The sequence below is a fragment of the Fistularia commersonii genome, chromosome 13 (genome assembly GCF_037954325.1).
Source record: "Fistularia commersonii isolate RoL2024-O1a breed Wild chromosome 13, RoL_Fcom_v1.0, whole genome shotgun sequence".
Lineage (NCBI taxonomy): Eukaryota > Metazoa > Chordata > Actinopteri > Syngnathiformes > Fistulariidae > Fistularia > Fistularia commersonii.
In genome coordinates, this window is record NC_141296.1 from 12,507,578 (window position 1) to 12,529,307 (window position 21,730).

Here is a 21,730-nt window from a genome sequence, read left to right on the forward strand (position 1 = left end):
TTCTTTTCCCTTCTAATGTGTGTGTTTTCCGGCGGTATGCGAACATATAGACCCTCGGACTAACGAAGATGGATCCTTCGCTGGAGCGAGGAGGTGGAATTAGAGCCAATCAGAATGATATAGTGACCATTTCCCCGTCGCAGGGGAATCGGTACAATCCAGTCATTGGTGGTATGACCCGTTTTTAACTTCAGGAAGTAAAAGATAATTGTTGTTCACTTTATTTGACATTCTTTCTCATCTTTATTCTTCTTCTTCCTCACAATTTCAATCGGGTTCCTTTCTCCCCCAACCCACAGACGAATTTCGATGTTTTTTTTTTTGGTCAGTTTTCTTTAACCCTCTCCAGGCAGATGTTGCAGATTTGCGACAGCTAAATGCTACTTAGCTAATTACGCCACAACTTAATTTGAGCCTGAGAGGGTTAAAATCCTGCCAAATGTAGTTCAAATTAGACTTTTATTGAAAACCTGCACGACCTGCAACAGATGCGTGTCCCCATTAACTTTGCATTCAGGAGGCGCAGCAGCATAACTGCAAGTCCCTTAATCTCCCGACGCAGTCCGGCTGAATCGGCCGGCCAGGTGATTAATGTTCTCACACACACACACACACACACACACACACGCTCCCGGATTGGTTTAGTCACATTGTTTAGCTTAAAGCAGCCTCCTCGTCCTCCTCATCCTCCTCCAGCTGAACCCTGCTCATGTTACTTCCTGTAATGCCAGATTTCTTTGCGCGTTGAATCGACGTCCTTCGCCCTTAAAAGGAAGAGATCGGACACCAAAAACCGAGAAATTTGACTTTCAGCCCGGCGCCTCCGACATGTCAACGTGAAGCCGAGTCTGAATCATTGCTGACGCCACAGCAATCCGCCTGTCAATCTCCCGCTCTACTTTTTCCCCTCACTTGTGAACAACACCTTAAAATACTCGACTTCCTCTTTGCATAGAATTGTTGCTACTTGCTTAACTATTGGCTTTTAAATCAGCCGGCTTGTTTTCCCTTCTCGTGAACGTAGCTGTGCTCGCTGTAATGTCCCCGCAGCAAATGCGGCGATATATTTAAAAATCAGAACTAATAAGTCACTGGTGAAGTGGTTCATTTTTCTTCAATTTGCTTAATTTATCGTATAAAAAGCAATCTGCCCAGGGACGGTGGTGTTTTTTTTTTTTTTTAAACATCTGGCATTTAAAAGGAATCAGATGTGACGGTTCTGATTGGTCGGTTCGTTCGTTAATGCCGGAACCAAACTATTCTTGAGTGAAGCTGGTCAGAATGTGTAGATTTTTGCCGCAAAGAGTGATTTCACATGCAGGTTTAAGTGTCCCGGTATCCTGTAAATGCATTTTTCTCATGCACGTCCATAAGAATGGATCATTTATTTCCCTTTTTTTTTTTTTTAAACACACACATCCCCATCCGGTGTTCGGCCCTGTATGTCCCGGCTGGAAATGGCCACGTGAAATCAAGCGGTGAGGAAAAAAAAAAAAACGAAAAATTCCATAGACTGTATGTCATCTCGGCATTGAAATGTTTCCAATGAGTTAGAAAGCGCTTATTTCACAACCTGCGTTAACAAGCTCATTTGTCAAATTACTTGCCGGAGATTAAACAAATGGCTTTGGGAATAATTATTTGTTTTTCTATTGAAGACCATCTACTTAATCAAATAGGTGTCAGGCTTACGCAATTTAATGTGTGATGGGCTCTTTTTAAACGCCTTCATACAAATTGCACCTTTGCAGGGGCGCGATCGATGGCGGCGGCGCTCCCGGCATGCAAAATACAACAAATGAGACGGCGGTGAAGACGTTTTAAAGGGACAAATGGCCGTCGATGGACATGTTAGCCGCCGACGGGATTTAAGCGGTGACTTTTCTAATTACGGCCGCGGTATCTCAAAAACCACAAGGGCACCTCGGCTCGGCTCCGCATGGGAAATCAAAGTGTCAGGGAGAGTTTCCTCGTCGTATTTAGCACCAGGATGCTTTGCATTTTATTTTAGGTCGGTGTCCTTGGTGATGAATTAATCTCTGTATTTCACCGCCGGATTCGAGTCCGGCTCATTGAGATGCTCGAGGACCGGGAGCCCGTCGTCCTCCGACGTTTTGCCGGATTCTTAACAACAGCTTGGATTAAGGGTCTTATCGCGCGGCTCATTAGATGAAGTGTTGGCCTGAAACCGCCGCGAAAATGACGACCGCCCGTCCTCATCAAGATCTCGAATCAACGCTTGACCAACCCGATGGAGACGCGTTTCTTTGCACCGGCTCGATAACCAATTCCATCTTTCTGCTGTGAAAACTTTTGAAACGCTGCAAGTATTTCACGTTGAGATCTCCAAAAGTCCACACACACACACTCACGACCACTGTTTTCATCCAAACAACCAGATGCATAATCTGTCTTCCTCGTGCACCCCCCCCCCCCGTTTTGTCGGCTAAGTGCCGCATCGATTTCCCCATGATTCACCTCCAGATAAAGGCCGTCTGAATCGATGTAGCCTCATATCACACGTTAAGCCGGACGCAACCAGACGCACCGGCCGATCCTTGTGTTTGAGCCCCGTCACTAACCTTCGATGGATCTATTGATCATCAGTAAAGCTGAAATTCAAAGCACCCGTGCAAACATGAGGTGAACGTTATCTTGAGTTTTCCCCGTGAAAGCCTCGCATTGATCGCAGTCATCATAAAGGTCAGACATAATGTGCACACCTGTTTGTTTGCTTTTTCTTTTTAAGGAAAAGGTAAAACGGTTCTAGTGCAATCTCCCACTTCGATATATGTGCCTCCGTCGCCCTGAGCTTTTTTTTTTTTTTCCCTTCACCTCGAAAAGCTATCGATTGGGGTTTTACAATCCTCCCCCGCCACAATGTTTCTGCTCACCACTGTGTCCTGCAGGACAGGCTTTGTGCTCGGCGCACAACAAGCCTCTGTGTCCAGATGACGTGTTATCTTGTAACAGGTTTTTTTTTTTTCTCTCTCTCTACATCTCTCCCGTCCTGTCACACTAATGCATCGCTTACTGTGCAATCCAGAAGCGCAGAAAGGCGGTCGGGAAAGCATAATGTTCGGATCCCAACGACAAGGCACGACGTACGGTCGATTTCAGCAACATGGTGATTTTGAGATTGAACCCTAGAACACTACCGACAAATATAGCGTCACCATCACTGACGTCGGGTACAATAATCAATACAAAATAAATCTCATTGAAATATACTGCTCAGAAAAATAAAGGGAACACTTGAACAACACAATGTAACTCCAAGTCAATCACACCTCTGTGAAATCATAGTGTCCACTCAGGAAGCAACACAGATTCATTTTGACTTGTTTTAAGGACATTACATCAAATTTGGATCCGTCTGGAGTTTGTTTTTACACTTTAATTTTGAGTGTGATTCCTAATCCAGACCTCCATGGGTTGATACAATTGATTTCCATTGATCATTTTTGTGTGATTTTGTTGTCAGCACATTCAACTGTGCAAAGAGCAAAGTATTTCATAAGAATATTTCATTCATTTAGATCTAGGATGTGTTTTTTAAGTATTCCCTTTATTTTTTTGAGCAGTGTATATCAAAATCAGCAATACATGGCAACTAGAAATCAAACAAAAAATGAAAAAAATGTATCATGGGGGACCCAAAAGAAAATCAAATTAGTGAAACATTAGAATATCAAACAATAAATCCTTAAGCAGTAATGGAGCTGGGAACGTCCACCCATTCTTGGGACTTTTGAACCTCGCCTGGTGAAGGTAAAGCCAAACTAACGGTGCGTGAAGATCAACCAAAACTGCGCCGTTGAAAAAAAAACATGCCTTCTCATGAAAATCATGCAACCGCAGTTGCAAAGGTGGGGACAATGATCTCAATTTAATTGTATACAGAAGCGATTTCTCACAGCAACCATTCGGTTATAATGCATCTTAACAAGAAATCACAGACAATGTAAAATGAAGTAAACAAGGGAAAATGCAGGGTTACTATTTTTATTATCATTACAGTTTCTTATCCAGTCAAACATTTTGTAAAGGTCGCTCTGCTCTTGTTATTAATAATGTTATAGAGCTATCTTGTATTTCAGGTTAGACAAAACCCACTGAGTAACTTTTTTGTGTCTTGCAGATTTTTCCCCTTTTCATTGTTGCAAGCAATTTTTCCACAGTATTTGTGTGTGTGTGAGAGAGATTCTGTGTCAGAGAGAGATATGGGAAAAAAAAAGTTCTACTGCTGAATCATTATAATTTTGCAGTTGCAGAGGGAGATGGAGAGAGACGGTAAATTAAGTTCTTAGCGTCAGTTCCAGCTGCAGCTCGCCCCGACGCCCCCACCATTTAATCTGTTCCTGATCTGGGGGCGCAGAATCGCCCGCTATCACGAGTGCAGGCGGTAACAGCATCTTTCTAAAGAGCAAAATAACAACACACCCCACGAATGAATATTCTATATGGAGCATTTCTTCTTTGGAACATCACCGGAGAAAAAAAGAGGGAGTTCATGGGATCAGAGCGATTGTCGCTCTTCGTTATAAAACGCCGGTTTCCAGTCACGCTGAGGATCCCAAGCTTCCACTGAACCTTCTGTCAGCTTGGATTTCATCTCTCATCCAAAATTGTTTAAAGAGCTAAAAGAAAAGGAACTCATTACATCAGTATTAAACTGCATTGGGATTTCGGCTTGGGGGGAAATTTCGGCTTGGATTTCTTCAGCGAGTAGAAGATAATGACGAAATTCAGTGATTTTGGTGGATGTTTCACCTCTTGTTAGGGTTCTTCTCACTTCTTTTGAGGCCGAACTTCTCTCCCAGCACATTAGAAACAGGCAGAATTTATCAGCTCCAGAAAGAAACGAACACTTAATTGCATCTGGTTGCTCCGCTGCAACTCCCTGGTCCCACACACACATACTGGAATCCTCAAGGATTTGAAATTGTTTGTCAAGATTAACAGAACGAGCGCCGCAATAACACGTCTCACACGTTTTTCCCGTGGGGGTCAGTTTTAGGCGCCCGCGGGAAGATATTTCAAGCACCTGATGAGCTAAAGGCATCGAGCCATCCCCGTCTCTCCAGTCACCATCCAGCAGTGACATGCTTGACCTACCGGTTTGACAAAAAGTACGACGCTGTAGGTGCAGGGGAACCGGAATTAATGGGAAGACTAACATGCAGAGAGGAAAAACTAACACCGATTTTCCTCTGTTGGTATTCTCCTCAGTGCTGTTGCGCGCCAGGTTGCTTTACAACGGGATCTAAATTGGGTTTTGTCGGCGACCTTTGATTTTAATTGCACCTCAGCTCATTTCACAAATGAACAGCTCAGCAAACACCGTGATTATTTGCATGGTGGATGACAGGCCCACTCCCACTCCCACGGGTTCCGCTGTTTTCGGAGCTACGGCAGCTCTACTGTTGGTTAATTAATTCGTTTGCCGTTTCCTTTACCGCTTACGCTGCACTCAGGCTCGCGGGACATTGGAGCCTATCGTAGCGATCATTTGGGGGTTCACGCCTGTCAATAACGGGGACACATACATTCGCTCACTCACTCATTCACAGAGTAGAATCGGAGGGAAGTCATGCAGACACGGGGAGAACGTGCAAACCCTGCGCAGCAAAGCCTCCTGGCAGGGTTAAACTAGGGACCTTCTTGCAGTGAAGCGGAAAAACTAACCACCGAGCCCCTTGCTGCGCTGTTGTCCCTTTATGCATTTACTAATTCTGCCTCGGAGAACAAGGGAAGCGGAATCATGATTTCTCTAATTCAGGGGTGTCAAACTTATTTTGGTCCGGGGGCCACATACGGCCTAATTTGATGTCAAGGGGGTAAACCAGTAAAATCTTTTTTTTTTTTTTTTTTTGCGTCTTTTTTTCCTAAATTTTCTACTTTTTTTATTCTATTTACTTCTACTGATACCACCGAGGAGCTCCACTGAACGCCACAGGAGGTCTTTCCTACCTGAGGCTATCAGACTTTTTAATTCCTCTCCCTTCAGCCGCAGAGAATCTCAAAACCTTAAACCATAAAAAAAAAAAAAAAAAACTCACCCACTTACTGTAAATCATAATAATTTATCTGTATATATATTCATAACTGTGCAGTATTTCATTTCACAACAGCTGCATGTGCTATATTTTTTCATACTCTTGTGCACTCCGTAGCTTTCCCTTTGTACTTAAGACCTTAAGACACTGTATAGCCTTGAATTGTTACTTAGACACTGAAAGTTTTATTTGTATTTCTTGTTCCCCCCTTTTTTTATACTGTTTATACATTTTCCTACAATCATTTGTTATTGTTTTGTTTTACTTGAAACTCTGGCACAACAATTTCCTGCGGGATAAATAAAGTTATTCTTATTCTTATTCTTGTCCTTATTCTTATTCTTATTCTTATTCTTATTCTTATTCTTATTCTTATTCTTATTCTTATTCTTATTACCTAGGAGTAACACTAAGTCCATTTTTTTCCTTTGTTTTAGTGTAAAGGAAGTAAATGGGTAAATAATAAAAATCTTTATATGTGATGAACAGTTCCTCTAAAGACAACTTGACAAATTAATATTAAAAAAGAATTGATGAAAATACACCCTAAAAATATGGTTGAGTTAGAAGAGAAAATCTTTTCCTTGTGGGAAAATTTGCTACTAGAATTTATCAGAAAATGGATTGCTAGCATGAATAAGAGGAGGTATCATGTTTACAAGGCTAATTGGGGGCTAATCTGGTTATTAATTTTGACCATCTATTTTTGCTATCTTTTTTGTGGTTTTTATAGAAATAAGAAAAGAAAAGATCGTTTCAAGAATGTCACTCGATGTTTTTTCATCGAAAAATAATGTTGCTTTCAAATTTTGAAGCAAAAAATACATTGCAATGTTACTTTTTCCATCGATTCTTTGCCGTTTTTTTATTTATTTATTTTTTAAACCCACTCTATAAAACCCCTGGATGCATGTGAGAAAAAAACGCATGGGCCGCACTGACAAAAAGATTTGATTTCAGACAGGGGGCCACAAAATATTGTTCAGAGGGCCGCAATTGGCTAATTTCTTGGTCAAATTTTCCGTGGGGAGTTCAAGATTCTCTCTGCCTGAGTCCCTCATGTCATTGGACACGTCTCCTACCGCCCGTGTTATTTACCTCAGACTAAATGGTTACACCAACCAAGAGCCGACTCCATCGCCGGAGTTATTTCTACCGCCGCGTCGTCACGGTGGATCCGATCTCGCAAAGGAATCTGCGCTCATAAAGAGCTGTCATTGTCAAGTGTCATTTGACACGGAGTAAAGAAAGCCAGCGTTCGAAATCATCACAGGGACAAAATCTGATGTGGCCGCGACCTTCCGACCCGGCCCCGAGGTGGCAAAACAATTCAAAGCGAAAGATGGAAAAGGGCAGATGCGGCGGGGCAGTATCTAGGGGATACAAGTCCCCCCGTTTGTTCCATTAGTCTCCTGCCGTGGCACATCCTATTCCTCCGGGGAATTAGCCTGTCGATAAGAAAGCATCAAACCTCGCCGCAAAGGACGGAATCCATTTAACCGGCCTTTTGTTTCTCGACATTTTTCAGCCGCCATCTGGAAAATGTCATGGCAACCTTATCACAAAAGTCACACACCGCGGCGTCGACAGTTGGCATCTGACAAATAGAGGAGCGTCGGAAATAATGCGATATGTCAGCTCATTTATGGTCCGATCGGGCGCTTGCCATTTTGCTGAGTCGGCCCTAACAAGCTTTAAGTGATGATGGAGTCGGCAGAATCGGGGAGATGGTTGTTAGTTTGCACAGCTAATAAAGTTGTATCTTCATTCAATTGGTCGCGGGCTTCTCCGGGACAACGGGCGAGAGAGAACACGTCTCGCGCGGATTGTAAAGCCTCCAGAGACCAACAGCGTTCTATCAAACGGCGCAAGTAAACCTCGTTTGACTCTGTCGGCGACGATCGAATGTCCGAGCTTCACAAATAATCATCTCACTGACACGAGAAGCTCGAAATTACACGGAAATGATAACTCGCGGCCTCTCGAAGGTGAACCGGCGACTGATACGCTGCCAGTGAGGTCAAAGATTGTCCAATGTATTCAAAACATCTTGAATAAATAAAGAAAAATGCATTTATATGGCCGGGGGGCAGAGGAGCTTTTTTGTTTGGACTTACCCAAGAGGGCTGACGGCCTCGACTTTGGACGGAAAACAAGGAACATCCTCAGTTTTGCAAGTCTGAAGAAAAGCGATTTAGCGTTAACATATGTGGCGGTGATGGCGGTAAAGGAAGAAAATAACCCCGGTTTGTGTTTACATGGCGGCCGGCGGAATGAGTTATTTCCTTTTACAAGGGCAAACATGAAAGGTGCATTGGGGGAAATTAAAAGATGCGGATGTGAGCACGAAAGAAAAACAACAGAAAAAACAAATAAATCAATGCGGATTGAAGAAAAAAACCCTGTTATTACTGTGACTTTTCACAACTTCAAATGCTATGATTATGCAAGTCTGAGATTCTTAAGCTCTGTCCTCCATTTATCCTGCTAACTATGCCATTAGAATAGTTTAAATACTTAAATTCAGGAGAAATGGAGGCATTACAATGATTAAAATGAGTAAGGGGGGGGGGGGGGGCATAACAGTTGAGAGCATTTAACAAGGGAGCTTAGGATTAGGCTTATTGTCCTGAATTAGAACAGCAAATTATTTCACACGAATACAGCGGGTCGGAACAGGAAGTGGCCATGTCTCGCGTCAGTCTGGAAGAAGCACCGCTTCAGAGCCGGGAGACCGACAAATGTCCGTAAACAAAAAAATAAATCAACTAAAATTTGCCTAATTGCAGTCTTACGTGTGAAAGAAAGCAAACAAACCCAAAAAAGAAAATAGCGACGGATCGGAGCCGCGAACCGGCCCGAAGCAGACGGCGGCGGCGTCTCCACCAGTTGCCGCAGAAAGAACTATTATTCACGCTTAAACTGATTCACAGACCAACTCCAAAGGTTAAATTACGCCTGCGACAGCCTCTGGTATGAATCAGGACTTTATCTGCTGAAGGGAGCGACTTTCAGCAAAGACTCGGGGCGCCGGAAAGAAATTGAAGGAGAGAAAGGGGAGAAAATCCGGTCCACGATGAGGAACGACGTCTGGGACGTCTGGGAGCGCCGAGCCGAGAGACGGATAAAAACCGATGAGACAAAGTTGAAGAAGTGGCTGACCGTCAAAACATCACGCCTTAAAAATACCCGTAAAGAAAGGCTTGTCATTTATTGGAATCGTATTAATATTTCTGTTTCACCACATGAATTCAATTCTCTTAAACACAGTTCATTCAAGTCCGGCATCATGGAAACTAAAGTGCTCCAGGTCTGGATAAGTGTTGCCCAGACTAGTCATTAAAATATAAATGTTGGTTGCTTTCTTCCTTCGCTGACGATGGACTTTTAATGGCAGGGTGCGACTCTTCAGCCACTAATGCTTATTATAAGCTGGCTATTGGTTTTTGCAGTCGGCTGTGGTTACAGGTAGGAGCGAGGTCAACGTGCAATGAAGCAAACCTCTTACCACTAAACATAACACCCTATTGACTGAATGCTAAGATCCTTTGTGTATGGTTTCTGAGAAGGAGTTTATATATTGCGTACGGCAGAACGATAGGTTGGATCGAAGAAAGTTGGGACTCGAGTGATTCCCCCTTATTGCAAATTTAATTGCAGAAGAAAATAAACTAACTTGAGAAGATTTAAAGGAGCAAAAATGAGTCAGCTAGCCTGGCAAAATGATCTGATTGCTAATAATGAGATGAATAGGTAACCTTGGTGAGAAAAGACGATATCATCCCTTATTTCTTTTTTTTTTCCAGAATGGGAGGAAACACGTCATTTAATGTATAATAATAACAACAACGTATATCTCGACGCCTCCTTCGTACCGGGAGTTCTCCTGAGACGGCCGCTGTGCGTCCAAACCGCCAAAGTGCCGCACAATCGGTGATGGCTCTATTTAAGGATATGTCTATTTTCAAACCGGTAGCTCCGGCGGACGGCAACCCCCTTTTATTTCCAAAGTGTCTGCCTCTCAGCGATGGCGGTATGCCGCGGTGCAGCAGACAAGCAATTAGTCCACAAAGGCCAGACAATTACGGAGACTGCAGAAGCACTTCAAAGAGACCCGGGCTTAAATCCTTAAGGGGCCACAGAACGCATCCCATCACACATCTCTGCTGGATGGCAGTCAGTTATCCCGTCCGCTGCCACGGGCCGGAGAAGCAGCTGCGATGTGTCAGCTCACATCACGCGGACGTCTGGTGGGAAGCAGAGCTTCTCTTCATCCTCCAGACACACTGAGACTTTCATTCATTTTGGTTGCCAGCTCTGTTTTCTATAGATTTGACAACCGCCTCGCAGCGACGGCGTGAACGCGTACCCCCCGCGATACCCCGGTCGCCTCTCCAAGCGCGCACACACATGCGCTCTGGCGTGTCGCCTCGGAGTTGACGAACCGACTTCACCCCTTGCAGGTTGCATGAGGTGGTTATCAATGTCCACAAGTGCGGCGGGCGCCAGACGCAATTATATGTTCTTCTATCGCAGCTATTATTACCGGCTACTTCTGTTGTCATGGAGATGCGCCGTGATGAAAATAAGGATGCGTTTGCGAGGTGGAAAAGGGTTTACGACGGCCCGCGCCCTGCCGGGTATCCTAGTAGTTGCGAATTACAAATTCGCAACTATTACAAACAGCAAATTAGCTGAGTGCAACTAATTTGTTGTTTGAGTCCAAATTTTCGAGAGCCGACGATTGCGAGGGGCCCGTGTGCCCCCGGCTCCTCGCCAATCGCTTGATTACACAGTCGTAGATTGGGGAGACACATTACCATTAAAAATAATGATTGCGAGACAAATTATTTCAAGTATGTGAGGGGAATTAAGAGAAATCAGAATGTCAACAGGCAAAACATTTGTAGAGCTCGATTCGTAATGGCGATGAGCTTGAAACAGAAGATCGTCTTTGTGGCTCAGTTGCTCTTAGAATTGATGAGTTGCAGCTCGATGCTTCTTTTTATTCTACATCTAGATGTGTGTGGTCCTCACAAACAACTGGAAAATATGAACATTTTTTAAGTCACGCTTTTTTGTTGGACTTCCAAGAGCATGTTATTTACATTACATTACAATGCATTTGGCAGACGCTTTTATCCAAAGCGACTTACAATAGAGGACATAGGGACTGCAAATACACTTGCAAATACACAATGCACAGGAAATATATAGAACAGTAAGCTTGGGTTAGTGAGGTTTTTTTTTTTTTTTTTTGACAAAGATATACACAAACGTACACACACACACACTGCATAGCCTTTAGGTCAACGGTAGGCGTTAACCATCGACCACGGTTACCATCGTCTGCCACTTATCCTGCAATCAAGGTCACGGGAATAGACAAAGAACCATTCACTTACTCATTCCGGGGAATATTCCCAATTTTTTGGTTTTTGGACTGTGGGAGGAAACCAGGTCCTTCCATGCAAAGGTCCCTTTGTTAGTATCGATCCAGGATCCTTGGTGGTGTGCGGCCAAAGTACTAACCACCGTGTCACTGTGCCGCCCTGCTGTAAACCAGAACCTGCAGACATTGTTCAAACGCTTCGAAAAACCCAACAAAGTTGTATGTCGCTTGGCAGCATCCGTGGCAGGGTGTCGTCTACACTTGTCAAATTGTGCTAAAATTCAGATTACAAAATACCACCCGTGTCTCACGATTCATCGTTTAATTTTGCTTGATAGGAACAGTTTTTGTACCCCGGCACTCAATTGAACTAATGTTCAGATATTCTGAGATCCTTCAACCAAGATCTCACGCCGTTTTAACGCCAAAGTTCTCTTTTCACACATCTGACGGCTGCTACGGTCACCCGGGAGCCATTTTGGCTAAAAACATGATTCAAATTGGTGTTTTTTTACCGCATGGAAAGTGTCCTTAGAAAGACTGGTTGATGGTTTTCAAGGCGACGGTGATCATTTTGATTTTGATAAGTCAGCACGCCGCTCTTTGGTTGATGATTACACAGTATACCCTTGTTTTTTGCGGGGGTTACGTTCCAAAAAGAACCCGTGATAGGCAAAATCTGTGAAGTAGAAACCTTTTAATTTTTTTTTACAATTATTATACAATTAAATACTCTGTTATACATTGAAAAGAAAGAACAAACCATTTTACAGGCTCAATCATCAAATCAAAGTTTTGATACGGTATTCTCGCTTTTGTGCAGATAACGTTTGTATAGAACGTAATGTTTTTTTTTTCCTGCAGTCATTAAATCCACAGAGCTAATGCAGACTCCATCCTTACCATGGTCTTGTTGCGGACAGTTGCAACTCTTTTTGCATCCTTATTAAAACTTATTGCTGCTGTCGTCCTTATGTTTTTTTCTTCCTTCCTTATGGAACGAACGGAAGATTCATAAATTCCGTCATGCCGATCTACGGCCGCATAGCTTTTACCTTCCCTTAGCATGTCCAGAAGTTTAACTTTATCTGCGTAACTTTATCTCTGTCGGTTCAGAGCGTTTTGTCAACATTATGGGTTTTAGGGAAACTCAAATTTGCAAGAGAATTTGCACGTACGTAATGTAAATTTGGCAAGTTGTCTTACGTACATGCGCATATTAAACTGCAACATTATTGACGCACAAGTAGAGAAGAAGCGGAGTGACTTTTTAGCCAATCAGAATGCAGAACGCAATGCAAGATGCAAATCTGTGAAGTAGCGAAACCGTGAAAAGTAAACCGCGTTATAGCGAGGGATCACTGTATTTTAATTTCACTGAATCATTCGGTCCAATGTCAATTCTGCAAGTCCCGTCAAAATGAAGAGCCGAATCCACACGACTTGCATAATAAAGCCGGGGTGGAAATGAATCCGTCAGTTCTGCACATGGTCTCCCAATATCAAACCTTCAGCGGCAAAAAAAAGAAAAAAGATCTACAATATTTCACTTTGACCTTTCTTTTGAGAAGCGTATTGAATAAATAAATAGTTCAACCCGGCTTTGAACACTTTAAGACAATCTTGAAAAAAAATCAAATTGTTTCTCTCTCGGTCTGGCGCCGAGAAGGTCATGTGGTCTCCGCCGCTATTCCATATCTGCTGTATTATTGTGATTCCTTTTATGCAGGCCAGAGTAGTGTTTCTTTACCTTTTGCTTGGTACTTCTGTCCTGACTTAAATAAAGTAGAATACAGAAAAAAAAAAAAAAAAGAACAAAATAAAACTGCAGACGATATCACATCGGCCTTATCTTTTTTAGCCTCTCTTCAACTGCTTTCCTGGTTGACGGGATTCATGGAGTTATGAGATTATGAAAGGGTAACTAGCTGATGGTATGTGGGTTAAAATTTCCCACCCTGAGTTCTGTGCAGATATTTGCTATCAGTTTGATATCAGTTTGCTGTCACCTGATTTTACCAAGAGCAATGTTACAGCAAAGGAAGTGGCTAACAGTACTAGCATTTCACGAGTAGCCTTGATGAGATTTACAGAAACCAAACAATGAGAAAACTATTGCTGACAGTGGCAAGGAAAAACAGAGTTTTGCCGAGCAGAGACCTTTCGACAGATTCACGCTTAACGCTGGCGGCCTTCTGTCTCGACCGGTCAGGAGACACAGCTTGTCCCTACAACTCAGAATACTGGATGCAAAAAAGTCTGTTTTTTGGAATAACATATCATAGTTTGATTCCACTAACTTAACGGTAGAACGGTCTACATTTCTGTTTTCCGTCCGTGTAGTTGTTCAGTGCCGTGACGGTTTGTCTGTACTTTCATTTGAAAGGGCCTCATCATATGAAGGACACATATAGAGAGAGACATTTCTTCTGATGTGATAAATGGCCTTTACTTACATCCCCTAAAGATGGATGAATAATAAAAAAGGAAGAAAAAAAAGGTGCTTTGAAAAGCATGGAACAAAAATTCCTGAGGACTTTTTATTTGAATAGAGAAGGAACTGCTCTTGGATGGGACGTACAGAGTTTTTGTTTTTTATTTATGTGACATGTTATAATAATAATATATAATAAAAAAATATATACATATAATGTAATAATGTATGTATATATTTTTTTTTATTTTATATTTCATAATTTTTATATTTTTTAAATCCATAAAAATCATATATATATATATATATATATGTGAAAAATATAAAACATTAAAAAAATGAAATAAAACGATATAAATTCGTATGTATATACATACATTATTATGATTTTTTTAATGGATTTTTAAGATGCAGCTCTATTTCCTCCCCCCCCAGATTTGTCGCATAGGAGTGATTGCCAGATGAAAGAGCCGCAGCCTGGGTTGAGGGTGTCGGACACAAAGCATCGAAATGAACGAAACAAATCAAGGTCTTCAAGAGGCTTACGACCAACTCGGAAATGAATCCCATAAGGAATTGAAATCAACCTACTCGGTAGCGGTGAGGCGGTGGCTTCACATTGGCTTATCACATATATATATATCATATGCATATCATATATACATATATATGTATATCATTTAGCTTAAAATGAAAAGGTAGCATAAAAAGCATCTGCTGATCAGATAAGGTGTCCATTTTGGTGTCGAGGCAAATATATCAGAGTGCCGTTTTCTGAAGTCAGCGAAGCACCAAATTGGAGCGGCGAGTTCCCCGACAGTCCCATCAAATTCGTGATTTGGTGCTGAACAGGAAGGAGATCCAATATCCCGCAGCCACGGCTCTCCGGACCTGCCAGGAAACCCCGCGGTTGGCGATCAGCATCTTTCAAATACAAGACCGCCCTTGATATAGTTTGAATATTTATCCTGCGAGCTGCCATTATTGCCAATAAGAAGCTCGGTTTGTTTTATCGATTGACTGATTCCATTCCATCGCGCTTTAACATCTTCATCCATTACCCTGGTGCTACCCGTGCTTTGACAACCCCGATGTCAAATTGATCGAAGGAGCGGAAAAGGAGAGACCACTTCGTCGAGTCGCTGCTCCGGCTCAAAAAAAAAAAAAAAAAAAAAAGGGAAACGTAGGTTCTACTTGAGCAGGTTCTTTTTGTCAGAGCCTGACAGGAAACCCACAGAGAGAAAGAATTGAGAGGAGAAGGAGGGGAAGGGGAAGCTTTGGTCCGCCAGTTGCTCGTCCGCCACTTGGAAGAGAGAGAGCCGGGGGGTTTCGGGGGCAGTCAGAGCCTTCCGCCTTTATCTCTATCTCGTTTTTCCTCGCCCTCCCGGCCACGTCCGCAACACTTACCGTAGATCGCAATAAGCCTCGGAATTCGGTCGAAAGCGAACCTGCCTCGGCCTCCGGATCCTCAGGTAAATGAGTCCCGCTCGCCAAGGAGAACAAAGAGAAGACGAAGAAGAGGGGAAAAAAAAAACTGCTTGGAAGCGTTCGCGCTTTTGCGGGGCTATTTAAATGATCGATGACGCGTTGTCTAATTTAAGTGGCTTTTAGGTATGGCCGATCCATTCAAGTTAGTTAAATGAGGAATAAATCAGGCCTGAAGTGAGACTCCAAGAGCATCTGTCGTCTGTCTCCGAAGGACCAACGGTACGACGTCTTTACTTGAAACATTGCTGTCACTGACGTCTCAATTCTGTTTCCGCCTGACGGTGTGACCCGTCCTGCAGGGACGCCGGAGGCGCGCCTTTTACCGTAAGTCAGTAAAGAGGACCGATCTAATGAAAAAAATCAGGGATTTACACTCATTCGTTCATTATCTACGTTAGCTTCTCCTGCAATAATAGTCACGGGACACAGGCTCCGACCGATCACGACCTCAGTTGATCCGGGTTTTATGTGGCGATAAACAACCATTCAAGGCCGCCGGTCGGAATCGGAAGCGGAACCCAACGCCTCCAAATACGCCGTCTGTTTGGGTGCCATATTTAGAGAGGACGGACCGCATTGTTATTGCCCAAATCAGGGTCAAAACAGGGTTTTTGTCCAAAATGCCAGAGAGCGGAGCGTTCCGGGGGAACATCAAGCTGCAGCGGCGGCAACTCAACACGATCAGATTAAGAGCCTGATCCCGGCAGCCTCGGGTTTTGTGTGGGCCAGGAGAGCTGCGGGAGAGAGATTATGGGGAGAAAAATTATCTCGGAGGACAGGTAAAGTAATTAGAGTGGAAAAGAGGATAGGAATAAATTGGGATTCTGAGAGGAAACCGGAGTACAAATTGAAGGAGGCGAGATGAAGCGGTAGGAAGAGGCACGGCGAACAAAGGGTGGAGCGAAGACGGATGGAGCGACGGCGTTGAAAAGAATAAAGGGTAGGAGAGTTGAACAGAGGGAAAGAGGCGGCTCGGAATTTGGATGTCCGTCTGGTATTGTAACCCTGTCAAATCCGCTTTGGAATCCTGGGAGAAGCCCAGGCTGTGGAGATAACAGCGGGAGGTTCAGGGAACGGACGGATCCGCCGGCGGGAGGGAGGAAAGGGGACGCTTCCAGCATCGATCAAAAGTCAGTTTTTGAAGATATTAGATTTTCTCACGCGATGATGTATTTCAATCAGCCGGTCCTCCGGCTTTTGTCGTCGGGATCTCACGGAAATCAAATCAAAATCATTGTTTCTGTGGAAAAAAAAACTCAAAAAAAAAAAACATCCGGATCGTCACCCTCCCCGCAGACACATCACATCGACTTCTCTTCACGACAGTACATCACTGTCTGCACAGACGTGCAGGATAAAGGCTTAAAGTGACAAGCTAAGATGAATGACGGGGCTGCAGATGTCTCCTCTGAGAGCACCGCTGCCACGCCGATGCACGGCTCCTGCAGCTGGATTGAGTTTCCACACGCCGTGAGCAGCCGCCACTGCACTCCCGGCTGGGTTTGGACGAAATTAGCCTGCTTCTAGCCTCATTCGGTGAAAATTTGGCCGTCGAACAGCAGCTCACCTGTGTCCTTAACTTGACCCGGTCCGTTTTTCCGTCCGTCCGTCATCTCCACAACACGCAAGATGTATCTATTAACCTGCTCCGTCATTCTGTGATCTCCGAAAACGGAAGCACCGTAAACGCTTGCTGCTGTGAAAGTCCTAAAAGACAGTGCCGTTCTGACCAAACATGAGGAATACAAATCAATTTTAAGATCATATTCCGGAAAGGACAGATGATTGAGGAAAAAAAAAACGAAGGAGGAGCGACGCTGTGAATGTACAGATAAAAGATTCGCTAATTCACCCGCGTGATTACAGCACTTATCAATGTTGGCGTCAATAAAACACGAGAAGCGCTAAAATCACAGCTGCAAATTCCATTAAAGGGAACAAGTTACTTTTTCAATATTAGTGTCATTCCATCGTTGTTAAAGTCCTTGCAGCCAGTCAGGAGCAAATTTAAAACATCCTTTGATTGAGTAAATGAATGTTGCATCCAGCCCCGATGTAATTTCGCAGAACCGGCTGAAGCTATTCCGAATGCCAACCGGATCAGGTTCCTGAATAATACAAGGGGAAATAACATGTAATGGATGGAGGGATACAGGGGCGTGTAGAAAAAATGGTATCTATTATCCACACAAATTATTCACACCTACCGGGTGTAAAGCAGTGATCTTTTTTTTGTTTTTCCCGAACAAAAAACAGAGTAACGCACTTTTAAATCCCGTCCAACGTGACACATCGTGTTCGGGATATCCGTGAAGTGACGCTAAAGCTGACGCCTCTGCTGCTTTCCTGTGATACTGTACTACCGTATTTTCAACACTATAAGGTGCACCGAAAAGCCTTTTATCATCTCGAAAACCGACAGTGCGCCTTATATATGGATCAGTATCGAGCGCCAGGAGGTCTCGCAACTATAGGAAGCAGCTGCCAAGTCGTGAATGCACTAACTTGTTTTGGGAGTGAACAGAGTTGTCAGAGCCTTGGTTTGTATTCTATTAATGACGTTTGACTGACTTATCTGACTATTTTGTTGACATTCCCTTTAGCGCAGCTCCATTTAGTGGATGCATAACGCAACCCCAGCCACTACTGTAGCTTCTTTTCTATCCGTCTTATAATGCGCCTTGTATATGAATTTTTTTTTAAGATAGGCCATTGATTGAAGGTGCGCCTTATAATCCAGTGCGCCTTATAGTGCGGAAAATATGGTACTTTCCAGCGGGGTGGCTTATAGCTTCCTTTAGCTTTTAGCTTCCTTGTGTTCAGAAAAACAGGCAGCCTCCGCATTGCTGGTTGTTTCAAAACACTCTTTAACCGCTGCATTATCTCTCTCTCTCTCTCTCTCTCTCTATCTATCTATGTATCTATCTATCTATATATTTTCTTTACCCTTCACGGTGGTGGCAGGTTGTGCAAAATCACCAGTGTTTGGCCGATGGCGGGTGCAAATTTGGAACCCTGATCACAGTATCATTATGCATTAATGTAAAGTCACTCAGACAAATGAAGTTTTTAATTGAATATGCTTGCGGAATAGATGGAGTCGGCGGAGGTTTATCAGTCACCGTCTCCTCCGCTCTGTAATGAGTTTGGGTGATTGAGCGAATTCCAAAAGCAGCCGGTTGAAAAACAGATGTGCGGCCGTCAAATTCCATCTCCTCATCTCTCCCATCTGCCCGGAACGGGTGATCACACATCTAATATGCAAATAACATTACATATAAATGTTTTTATTTTTATTTATTTTTTGGTTAAAAAAAAAAAAAAAAAAAAAAAAAAAGCACATTTGGCTGAAGAGCAGCTTTAGTTTTATTTCATGTTAACTCTGCAGTCTGATTTTTTTTTCTTTTTCACCATACTGATATTTGTTTAAATGCTGCCCAGCTCACAAATTCAACCCAAACTGAAATTGCACGCTTGGGGAAATTGTTTAAACTAATTTAGATGGGCTTCTTTTGGAGCTTATTATGCTTGATGTGAGCATTGAATGGGTGAGTTTTCTTTTTTTGCCTCGTCTGAAACCAAATAACTTTACTATCAAGTGGATCCGTATTTTTGTCAGCCGTTATTTGGCCGCAGAAGTGCTTGTCCATGGGTGAATGTTGGGTTTCCGTGAATCCTCTTAAACAGTGTGATCCTGACCCGCTCTACATCGAAAGCGTCTATCAGACAAACTGTTGTGATTTGGTTGCATATAAATAAAATCCACTTAACTTGACTCGACTTTACTTTAATGGGATGAAAACGTGCCCAGATAGGGACGGAGATGAGCGGACGCCGAACAAATAGCCTGAAAAGTTGGCGACGGTTTTCGCAACACACAGGTACAAGTCTTTGAACGGAGGAATTGAGTCGGGCGCCGTGTCGTCGGACAATCTGCATCTTCACTTGGACAATTTATGGCCTGACGTTATTGAATTTTTAATCACGCCAGTGGCATCAATACACGGCCACGGGAGACAGCTGAGAGATTATTCGACTGTCTACATTTATTCAATACCGTTGCAGCACCTCTTTAAAAGAGATGGCATCGAAAAGATGCTCTTTTAATTTCTTTTCTTTTTATTTTGTCCTGCTAAAATTACTAATACATATAAATATATATATATATATATATATATACATATACATATATATGTATATCTCAATTCACGGCCACGGGAGACAGCTTAGAGATTCTTCAATTGTCTACATTTATTCAATAGCTTTGCAGCGCGTCTTTGAGAAAGACGGCATTGAAAAGATGCGCTTCTATTTCTTTTCTTTTTATTTTGTCCCGCTAAAAACACTAATATATATATATACATATCCAAATATGATGACAGATAAAACGTTTTGTTTTTTAAGCTATGACTGTAGGGTTGAAAGCTCCAGCTCGTCAGTGATAGGATCTTATTTCCTATCTCTTTACATTTTGGTTTTGATGCGCCAGTCAAGAGAAAGTCACATTATTTTCTTTCAGGAATTAGGTTAATTTCATTTCTGAATTGTTTGATTATCGATTCGTCTGCCTCTGCCCCTGGCACAAACTCTGGTGCCATGGTCAAGCGATGGTTCCTAGATTAGGAACCATCGAAATCATGTCAAAAAAATGTAAAGAATTGAAACTGAGCAGCTGAGCCAGGGCTTGGTTCTGCGCGGGTGCAGAGTTTTTAAGTTCCTTGCGTGTTCTTGGATTCTTGTGGATGCGATGATTTATTCGGTTACGTTCACATGTTATGCTGATGATATGCCGATATCCATCAAAAGCGCACTGTGTTTGTTTGCCTTAGCTTTGTTTCCCTCGTCATTGTGTGTATTTTGTGTTTTTACAAATGCCCCGAGGACGCATTGTAGAGAGGAAGGGAGCTGAAAATAGAACATCTGTTCCCGTGGTCAATGTAGCAGCTCCGATTGATTATGCCGGAAGTGATCAGCTGTGACAAGCGTCTCGGTTTATTTGTACCAAAAGACTTTGTGTTTGATATTGTATCTGTTTACATCGCTCACCAGACCAGAGGGGAAAGTGGGGGTTGTAATCACAACTGGGAAGGTTGTAAGATTCATAAAAAACACCAACCGGATGTGGGGGAGTGTAAGAGTGAGAGAGACTTCTGGCAACCAGCGTTTGCATACGTCCGCAGTTGATGTGCGTACTGGGACTGTTGAATACCGGCTATTTTCAAATGAAGTGAAAGGCGGGGGGCATAAAAATCCGTGCAAGGATTGAAAGCACAAATGAAATAACAGGGGATACAATGCAGAGATCTTCACCGGTCTACCCGGGCTCATGCACAACCAAAGTCCACGTCCGTCAGGCAAATCATTGATGATCCGTTCAGTTAAAGACGCAAGATGAAAAACATGCAGTGGATCCCGTAGCCTTGGGTTTCCACGAGCTACCAAAACCTCCTCTTTGGGACACTGCTGGGTGTCAGGAAAGGCAAAGGTAAAACGAGTCAGGAGAGGATAGCTCCACATGATGACATCGTATCTATTTAGCATGCGTGCTAGCGCCTCTCAGACATTTCCCTCTTAGCTTTGCATAAATTCATCACCATCTGACTTCCTGCTGTGTGGGTGAAAGGGGGGACAGCTGCGTGCAGCACTCGTGCTCTTTGCCGCGGTGCGGTAAAGATGAGGTTTTGCCGAGGCGATGTGGTCTTACAAACAAGGGCTTGTGTACGATCGCACCTCCAAATGTGTTGGTAAAAGGTTGATTCACCCTGGGAGAAAACCAATAATGGCTTGCCGGGGTTAACTTGAACGGACTAAAGAAGGATTTCCATTCTGAGCATGTTTTATTCCAGGCGGCTATTTTAGTGGAAATGCAGTGGATAAAACTTTGAGCGTTTAGCTTTCTTTTAGGGACCCGCCTCGGTTGAAGGGAATTTTGATAATTCTATTCTTTTTTTCGAATGCGGCGGCCGTTTCGGGACCACCTGTCAATCATGAGCCATCTCAGTGCATGGTTATATTTCACATGTGGGCTCCACTGCTGTCCACTTGTCTAGATTTGGGTACAAAAAAAAAAAGAGATTTCACCGCCGATAATCCCCGGAGCTGCTGCCACAGGCTCGCTACCGCGCCGTAAAGCTAATGATGTTTTTAGCCTTGTGGAAGGGCAAAAGCGAAAAGCCGTCCGCTCAGCGTTGGTCTTGGAGCGCGTAGAATAGAAAGGCACATTACTGATGAAACAAAGAAAATGACAAAATCATCCTATTAGCATACAATCACATTTAGCAAAGTACTTTATTGATCAGTGTCTTTTGGTAGGATTAAATAATTAGTGCAATGTACAGTCGGATATGACACCATCTA